A 10,527-nucleotide genomic window follows, 5' to 3' on the forward strand; every position below is an offset into this window, starting at 1 on the left:
CATTTCTCTTATTTATTTCTTTTGATTCTTTTTTCTTTTTTCATTTCTCATGTATTTTCTATAGATAATTTCTTTATAATTACCATTGCAATTGCATAAAATATCTTAAAGTTATAGCATTCTATTTTGAATTGATAACAGTTTAATTTCAATCACATACAAAAACTCCACTGTTTTGTACCTCCATCTCTCCACATTTTATATTATTTGTATTATAAATTACAACTTTATCATACATTATACATTGATACAGATTAGGTTTTTACTGTCTTTTACATTCTATGCACCTTTTATTTCAACATCAAAGACTCCCTTTAGCATTTCTTAATAGAGTAAGTTTTTTAGTTATGAATTCCTTCAGGTTTTGTTTATCTAGGGAAGTCTTCACTTCTTCGTTTTCAAAGGACAGTTTTGTTGGATACAGTATTATTGGTTAACAGTTTTCGTTTTCTTTCAACATTTTAAACTCCTGTTTGACCTGCAAGTCTTCTGAGAAATCCTCTGATAGCCTTACAGAGCTTCTCTTGTATATAACAAGTTTCTTCCCTCTTGATGCTTTTAAGATTCTTTTTTTGTCTTCAACTTTAGACAATTTGATTGTAATGTGTCCCTGTGTGGTTCTTTGATTTTAGTTAGTTTTTGTTTTGTTTTGTTTTAATTTTAGTTAGATTTTTTTGAGCATCTTGAATTTACATCTCCTTTTTTTCCCTTCTCAGTTTTGAGTTGTTTGGGCCATTAGATATTTAAGTAAGCTCTCCTTTCCTTTCTCTCTCTCTTCTTCTTTTGGGATTCCCATAATGTGCACGTCTGGTCAGTTTTGGGAAATAGGGAGTAGGCTAGAGTGGTCAGATATGATAGAGCAGAATGAGAGACAGAAGATGACTTGGACCAGAATGATAGAAGTGGAGGGGTAAGAAGAAGTTTTCTTTTTTCTTTTAAGATTTCTTCATTTATTTGAGAGAGAAAGAGAGAGATAGTGGGTGGAGGGGCAGGAAAGAATCTCAAGCAGACTCCTCACTGAGCTCAGAGCCAATGTGGGGCTTGATCACAAAACCTTGAGATCATGACGTAAGCCAAAATCAAGAGTTGGATGGGTGCTCAACCAACTGAGCCACCCAGCTGCCCCAGGAGGAGGTGTTTCTAAGAGTGAACTAACACACCCTGTGCTACTGGTTGGCCAAGCAAATGAGGGCTTAGAATTTGCCACTGAATTTGGAAATATGGTCATCACTGGTGACTTTGACTGTAGTTGTTTTGTTGGAGTGGTGAGCTCAAAAAGCTGTGGGAAGAGTAGTCAAGATAAACTGAAGGAGAGAATGAGAAAGGATGGATACTACTTTCAGGAAATTTGCTTTAAAGGAAAGGAAAGAATTGGGACAGTAGTCAGGGTGATTAGTAGGTTCAGGAGCAATTTTGTCTTAAAGTGAAATAATTCTGTGTTTATAATGGAAGATTTATAGCTGATGATGCAAAAGATTTTCCTTATATAGGAAGATGTTTTCACCCAATACCCAACTTATGGCATTCCATGAGAGTCATTCTGATGTTTTCCTTTCCTTTCCAATTTGTTCTGTTCTGTTCCATTCAGTGCTGCTTATGCCATTTGAAACTGATTTAACAACTTGAGGTTTGAACAAAGTACTGTATCCCACCTTGCTACCTATTTAAAGTTTCTTTTTCTCTCTGAGAATTGTGTTTCTATGATAATACATACCATAGGGAAGGCTTTGCTCAGAAATGTCAGTCTAGGACAGTTAACAGATACTTGAGAAACTCAAGAATATCTTGATAGAATATCAAGAAACTCAGTACTCTAATTACTACTCAACTAGTACTTTTCATTTAAGTGCTAACATCACTTCCATTAAGTCCATTGTTCCAACATCAGCCACATACACAGACACTGGCCAATCTAAAGGAACAAGAAAACAAGAATTGATGAAATATTCATCTGTCTTGTAATAGTGTTTGTTTTATGCTGCCTTGATATTTGCTTTCACCGTCCTAATATGAATCTTTGGTGTTTTAACACACTGAATTGACATTTTTTTTTTTTTTTAAAGATTTTATTTATTTATTAATTTGACAGAGAGAAATCACAAGTAGATGGAGAGGCAGCCAGAGAGAGAGAGAGGGAAGCAGGCTCTCTGCTGAGCAGAGAGCCCGATGCGGGACTCGATCCCAGGACTCTGAGATCATGACCTGAGCCGAAGGCAGCGGCTTAACCCACTGAGCCACCCAGGCGCCCCTGAATTGACATTTTAAATTGAGAGGCTGGCTGAAGTTTCCTTTCTAAGGATATGAGATTGTCTTAATCTTGTATGTGTAGGAATATTAAATTAATTATTCCTAATGGTATAAGAATAAAGAATAATGCACACATGAGAGTATAACAGATACATTAATAATTAAAAGCGTTTTTAGAGTATGTTGTACTCACATATACATGCACGCATACTCCCCAATCAAATTGTTTTATAACTTTAGCCTCAACAAATATTCACTAAATGAATGAATGAAGAAATTAATGTATGAAGAATGAAATGGATGGGTGAATGAATGGCCTACCTAACTTACAAGGTCTGTTTGACCTTTTTCAGCTTAGGTTTTCTTCCCCCCCAACCCCCAAATATATTTAGAAAAAAGTGATTTTTACCAATCTCAAATGTGAAAAAAATATATATATATAATAAAAATTACCATGAACTTCGAAAAAGAATAAGGTGTTTTTAGAATTATAATGCTACTTTGCTACCTTCCCACTTGGCCCCAAACCGTAGGTAAGGTTGGCTTGTGATAAGAGTATTGAAGGTGAATTCTTATCTTAAAGAAGAAATAAGGCATTCTTATTCAAATGGATTGAATGTGGAAATGCAAAGATGTTAAACTCAGTAACTGGGTTATTCAAATTTGCATAGACACTTTCATCTTTGCTCTCATCCCTCCTTATGTTGAGACATCAAGATGACACTGCTTCAGAACAGAAAACAAAGTACACAAATAAGCACTAAAACAGGTTTTATTTCCTGTGAAAATGCAAAGGTGCTAACTCAGGGCTGATAGAACTTGCAAAGTGGATTTCCTTCCTCTGTTAAGGAGGGTTTGGATTGATGTCAATGGTCCACCTCTGGTTGAGCACCTCGAGTTCATTTTCCAAGAAGGGGTGATGCATTTGTGATGGTCTGATTTTCCCTGTTTCACCTGGGACAAAAACCATGCATTTCTGACATGGCTGGCTGGAGAAAGGAGTCCAGCCTATGGATATGGGGTGACGTTAAAAAAAAAAAAAAAAAAAAAAAAAGAAGGAAACAAAAGTAAGCATCAAAGGCACTAAATAAATTCTTTTTTTTTTTTTTTTTTTGGCACTAAATAAATTCTAAGAACACCAACCTGTCATCAGCTGAGCTAATCTATTTACTGTAAACATAAAAACCAGCCAACCAAACAACAACAAAAAAGAACAATAGCTAGGGTGAAGCCCAGACTTTGCAGATTGGCATGCAAGGTGGGGAAGCAGGAAACAGGAGGGATTCTGGTTGGAGACAGCCATTACCTGACTTTAAATGACCCAAATAACAACTTTCCAGCCAGCAAAGAGTTAACTAGGGAGCAATGACACATGCAGACATAAAGCCACTGCGATTTTGATGCCACAGCACTGATGGAATGGGAGATTGACAGTCTGTGCTTGTCACTATCCTGTAGGCAAACCTTGATTGCTCCATTTGGAAGGGCTCCTTTCCAAGGCAGAGATGCGGTCAGCTCTAAAGTGAACCAAAGAGACATGCATTTTATAAACAGGAATTCTTTAGCTTTGTTTTATCTCATGTCATATAACTTAAAAAAAACTTCTACAAATGTCTATCCTTACATCATTGCCTAAATTGTTCTCAAACGTCAGCCTGCATCAGTATCACGGAGAGCTTATCAGAACACAGAATGCAGACCCAGGCCCAGAGTTTCTCATTTGGTCGCCTAGGATGGGGCTGGAGAAATCTGTGTTGGTAAGACATTCTCTTCTGATATGTATGCTACTGGTGGGATGGGAATGGGGGTGGGGGCACACTTTGAAAACCCCTGGTCTAAAACAAAACAAAAGAAAGAGGGTCTTTTCTGGTTGACAAGTTGTCTTAGAGCAATTTGTGGTTTGCTAAATGAACCTCTATAAGCAGTTCTTTAGAAGCAAGGATATACACGCACAGATACGAAGCCCTTTTTTTGTTGTTGTTGCTTTTATCTGAACTTGTAAGAAGAGCAGAGCCAATAGGAGATTTTAAATATAATGCAGCTCTGGAGGCTAGTTAAGCAAGCCTGAAGTCTATTGGGGAGACGATCATGAAAAGTGTATCATGGACTGGTTGGAATCCCACAGGGAAGAAATTGTTTGGGGTCCCTACACTCTCTTTTATAGGGCTTACTTGATTAGGGCAGGCCCATGAAGGATAATATCCCTTTAACTAACTTAAAGTCAACTAACTGGGGATTTTTTTCTTAAGATTTATTTATTTGTTTGTTTATTTGAGGGAGTGAATGAGAGAGAGAGAGAGAGAGAGAGAGAGAGATAAAGCACGCGCGCATGCGCACCAGAGCGGAAGGGGCAGAGGGAGAGAAAAACTTCTGCTGACTCCATACTGAGCACAGAATCCAAGGCAGGGCTTGAAATCCCTCCTGAGTAGAAACAAAGAGTAGGAGGCTTTACTAACTGTGACTACCCGGGTGGCCCCTAATTGGGAATTTTAATCACATTTGCAAAAATCCCTTCACAGCAGCAACTAGAGTGGTACTTGAGAATGTAACTGAGACTGTAGTTCAGCCTATCCAAGCTGATATATCCAAAAACCATCACATACCTTTCTATACACGTCAGTCAGTTTGGCTTTGGAGGATGAATAGTACCTTTGGGATAAAGTTCTTTTCTCTTCTATAAGCAGCATATGCAGCCAGCAGCTCCACACATTTCATATGGGTCACTCCTAAATTATATCTTTTCCTCAGCACCGGCAATAGTAGGAAATAGACAAAGAAACAAAGTGGAAATGGCATTGACCTTGTAGAAAGGTGGAACTTCGTGCATACCCATCTCCATTGCTTTTACAAGCATGTTTGGAACATCCTTAAAATTCTTGATTCTTACTTTTCAAGATGTAAACATGAAAGACCCCACCCACACTTTGTGAATCCTGGGAGGAGCCAAGAGAGCCATGGGACCACCAAGATGCCTGTGGCTCAGGATGGGTGGTTGATAATGGTTGTTCTCCACGGTGCATGGACCCTATGTGGGTGTGTGTGAGCACACTTTTCTCAGAGTGAGACTTTGGGACTTACCAAACTTCCAGTCTGCATCAGAGCTTCTTAGCCCTGGCCACGCAAGAGAATTGCCTGAGAGCTTTTAAAAATACCCTTGACAGACCACAGTTCAGACTAACAGAGTCAGAATCTTTCCAGGCAGGGCCCGTGCATCTTGTTAAAGCTCCCCGAGCAATTGTTGTGTACAGTCCAGAATAAGACCCGCTCACTGAGGTCAGTTAGCAACCTGCCCTTTTGCCCCACCTCATGCCCACTGCCGGAACTACCTCCTGTCTAACCTCATTGCAAAAACATTCTATTTACTGGAAATAGTCTTTGTTTTCTCAGTGATAACTGGTTTTTAGAATTCCCTCACACAGGGGAAACAAAATCCAACTCGAAAACCTTATGTTATCACTTCTTTCACCTCTTCATTTAAAACCAACACAGGTGTCACATTTCATGATTAAAATTCATGTTAGAAGTACCTATATTGCCCAAATCTGATGAAGCTAAACTTTATTTTTCAAATGATGATATTTACATGTTAAAAGCAGAGCTTTTAATGTGATTTTAAAGTGGAATGTTTCACTTTTTTCTTAAATGTCTTTATTTTTATACATGCCCGTAAAAGATTGTATATACACACAGAGTATGGGGTGTTGTGAGGGGAGGATTTGTGGGAAAACATGTAATGTGAAATAGACATCAATCTATGTATTTTCAACAAATGACAAATAGTACTACACTATATTGGGTCTTCATTTGTAATAGACTCATTCAGGTCTATTAGCAAATGGCATATTTTTATCATTTGGTTTTAGAGAGAGACAAAACAAAAAATGGTAAGGACAGCTGAATTAGGACTGTGGTTGGAGGCAAATACAAGATGCAACAAAAAGTGATATAAGTGAGTAGATTCATTTACCAGGACTCCCATAGTAAATTACCGTAAACTCGGGGACTTGAAACAGCAGAAACATGTCATCTCACAGTTCTGGATGCCAGCAGTCCAAATTCAATAGGTTGGCCAGGCCATACTTCCTCTGAGGTCTCTTGGAAGCCATCCTTCCTTGCCTCTTCCCGCTTCTGGTGGCTCTGTGTGTTCCCATGGCTGCATCATTCTAGGATCTTCCTTTGTCTCCACATGACCTTTTCCTTTTATCCCTGTGTCTTCTTTTCTGTCTCTTACAAAGAACCCAATTAAATTTGAACTTTGAATAAATACTAAATGAGTTTTCGTATAACCAAGCCCCTAATATTGCATAGAATAATTTATTGTTGACCTGAAATTCAAATCTAACTGAGCCTCTTGTATTTTACATAGTAGCCCTAAGTGGGAACTCAACTATGGGGCCAGAGCATTCACCCTTGGGCTCACTCCTCAGGGGTAAGATAATTGCCAATTCCTATAATTGTAGAAGATAAGTTTTAAGTTAAGATTGATGACACCCCATACATGGGAATCATAATTTGGGAGGGAGAGAGAACTGACAAATATTTAGAATTCAGAAATCTCCCTTTTAAATATTAACCTTGTCTTTGAGAGATGATCCATAGCCTAACTAAGCAAGCTTACTATTCTATGAGGATGATTATCTGTTTACCCATGCCTGTTGCCCATAGCCCTGTTCTCAGGCTATGATCAAGGCACAGGTTTATAGGTTTCTAGACCCAGTCTAGACTGTGGGTGCTAAAAGCTCTAAGAATATACTATTATAATTAATCAGTTCTAATTTTGCAACATTTAAAAAATCTACTGGAGATTAAGGTCCAAACGTCAGGATAAATAATTGTTCAGAATCCTGGGCAAGCCCATTGTAATTGTTGTCATTCTTCGTTTCGAAACATATTTTATCTAAAATACAATATTGGCATTTGTGGTATTTTGCTATGAAAGAATGGCTTTAACCCTGGCAGAGAAAGCCTCTGGAAAGAAGTGGGAACTAATTTCATCTGCTGTGGGGTCATTTAACAAATGAGCCTCCCTTCACCGTCCGCCCTTTGGGCTTTCACAGGGAGAAGTGAGAAAAATGGGACAATCAATATTACTGCAAAGAAAAAAATATGTATAACATTAGACAAGAATATTGTCTCACTAATTTGTGTGCTATATAAGGAGAAAGGAGAAATAACTCCTTCTCATTGATTTTAGAAAGTATATAATTGAGGCCAAAGTTTATCATGAAATTGGCTAGAAACAAACAAAAAAAAGCGCACCTGGAAAAAAGCACTTGGCTTGAGAATGAACACGGGGTCAATTGTCAATGTCAAGTCACTGCACAGTTATAGGTCAGCAAGTGGGTACAAAATTGTTGGATAAGGAAATTAGAAACTTAATGTGCAGATGTCAAATGTTCTCAAGGAAAAAAAATCATTTCAATTTAAATTCCTGGGGCACAAAACCGACACTGATTGGAATAGATATCTGTATCTGCTTTATAAGCCACATAAATTCCAGAGACAATTCCAAGAGTGTTTACTTCTATTTTCCAAATAATTTCTTTGCGTTCTTATTGAATTTTCATATCCCTCTTACCCATTTGGACTCCCACATCCCCTTCTCCATGGATTTGTATACATGGACACCCTATGAAAACAGGAGCTCTATATGCATTTGGAAAAGCTTGAACTTGGTAATGGCAGAGTGGATCAAGCCATCTGTCATTGCTGCTGGCCACCCTTCCCACGTCTGCAGGCTGAGGAAGGAAGACATTTGCCTTCCTTCTCATCGCAGTGGTCATGAACTTGGGATTTTTCTACCACAAGAAAAAAATGAATAAAGAACTTGAAATACATTTAGTTTAAAATAGACTTTTAGCTTTCAAATGTAATTCACAAAAGATATTATTTACTTTAGGGGGGCATATTTTTGTGTCCATTGCTGTAATATTTTGTCTGTGGTTATAGTCACATGAGTCTTCAACAGTGAACTAGGAGGGACTGGTCAACTAGAGGGCTACTACATATGTCACATCTGGTGAAAACTCATGAATCCTGTTGTTTTAAAATTCTTTATAGTGGGTGGGGAAAAAAAAATTGGTCTAGATATTTTCTTCTTCTTCTTCTCATACCAGTCTACCTTCTGGGAAAGGGCAAAAATGGATTAAGCTTAGGCAGCCAGCTGGGAAGTTGGCTTCAGAAAAAGCTCTGAGCTTTATGGCAAAAACAGAATATGAAGGCAGAAATAGTGAGGGCTGTGACTTTCATGACTGACTTTTTGCTTTGTGAGGTGCCCTACCTACCATCAGTGCTCACGAGTATCAGGCACAGGGACCAGCCATAAGTGGGCCCCCACCTTGTTCACTTTGGTGTGTGGTTTAAAGAAGAAGGAATGGCAGAATCCAGAAAGGTAACCAGAAGAAGTTGAGGTGAACGAATAACCCATTCATGTATCACAGCAGTCTTGTCATTACATAACACCATCACCACCAACAAAACAACAATATTGTTGTACCATTTACTGATTGCCCATGGTGGGCCAAACGTTTGTAGAAAGCAAAACTGAGGCTTTGAGAGAGGACTTGTTCAAAGTCATAGTGTCCCTTACCTCCTTGGCCTTTCTAATTCCAGACCAGTGCCAAGAGCATCAATAGAATGTTCCCCAATTTTATAACATTTTCCCACCATTTCTTCAGTGTTCCTTCCTGCTGCCCTTTGCCACACATATAATCCTCACAACGTTCCTCTTAACCTAGAGGGACAGGGCTCATACAGGGCGTGTGTAGCTTGAATTTCCTATCACTTAAGACTGTACCACATTCAGGGCACCTTGGTGGCTCAGTTGGTTGGGGCCAGGCTAAAGCAACAGCAGTAACAACAAAAACTGGGCAGAACTCTAGAGGAAAACTCTTCCATTCACTAGGTTTATTAAACTCAAAATAGTTGATTCCATTCTCCTGGTTAAAACCAAAGTTATCCCCGGTCAGGAATGTACTAAAAAGTGTAGCAGATACAATTATAAAGACACCAGGCAATGTTTTCTTTCTGATGAGAATTACATGTACTAGATGTTATTGGATGTCCTATTGTTGTAAGGTACAAACCTGTATACTGAAAGCAGTGAATCTGTAAAAAGACAACAAACAAAAACAGTGAAATTGTGCGTTAAGTTGCAAATATTATCCCCACCAACATTTACGAAGATTAGCGTGAAACTCCTATCAGGCCATTCCAGTGAGGACGTCACTGATGAATGGTGAGGGTCATTGTTTCAGGGAGTATCAAAGATTGGTCAGGGCACAGGAACCTGAAATCCTATAACTATACATGAAAGAAACCTGAAAACATTCTTCCAAATTAGACTCCAATCCTAATAACTTAATGTGACATTATCTACAGCAAGCTGTAAAGCTAACTTTCAATACAAACCAAACATCAGGGCCCTTGCGTAGTTGGGTGCCTCTTTGTTTTGGCTCAGGTCATGATCTTGGGGTCATAAGATGCAGCCCCACATCAGGCTCTGTGCTCCGTAGGAGGTCTGTTTAGAATTCTCTCCTCTCCTCTCCCTCAGCCCTTCAGCTCACAATTTCTCTCCCTAAAACAAATAAATAAACCTTTAAAAAACAAACAAACAATAAATCAACCAAGCAATCAATTTAAAAGGAGCAAAACAAAACTTCAGTTAACTACACCAGAGGAAAAACCAAATGACTTTTTAATTTTCTCTACAAAAGCTATTAAAAGTATTGTTATAAAAAGAAGTATTAAGGTATTAAAGAGGGAATAGCTAAAAATGTAGACAAAAAGTATTATAGACATAAATAGGCTAAATCAATGTGTCTTTTTTTGGACTTTGTGATTCTTATGTTAGCTTTTGACTATTAAACAAATAATTACTGTGATTTCCAATTCTAAGTAAATATTCACTTTTTATACCAAATTTTGTATTGGTAATTTTGTTTTTGTTTTTTTAAAGCGGGTCCTTCAGATTGTGTACTAAATTTCAGGCCCCATAAACCTAAATGTAGCCCTGTTCATCACTTGTTTGGTACCAGGGACAGACACTGTGAATACAACATATCCTTCCCTTCTGGAACTACATTCTGACAGCATTGGCTGTTAGATAACTAAGTAAAATGAAACACACAGTAAGTTGGGCGATGATAAGTGCTCAGGAGAAAAGTCGGGAAAGGGAAAGAAAGGGTATGGAAGGGGCTTTGCACTTTTCAGTACCACAAGGGAAGACTACTAAGTTCATACCACCAAGAAAGGAGGGGTGAGGTAAGGAGCTTTGTGGCA

Source organism: Mustela lutreola, chromosome 11 (assembly GCF_030435805.1).
Source record: "Mustela lutreola isolate mMusLut2 chromosome 11, mMusLut2.pri, whole genome shotgun sequence".
Taxonomy (NCBI): Eukaryota; Metazoa; Chordata; class Mammalia; order Carnivora; family Mustelidae; genus Mustela; species Mustela lutreola.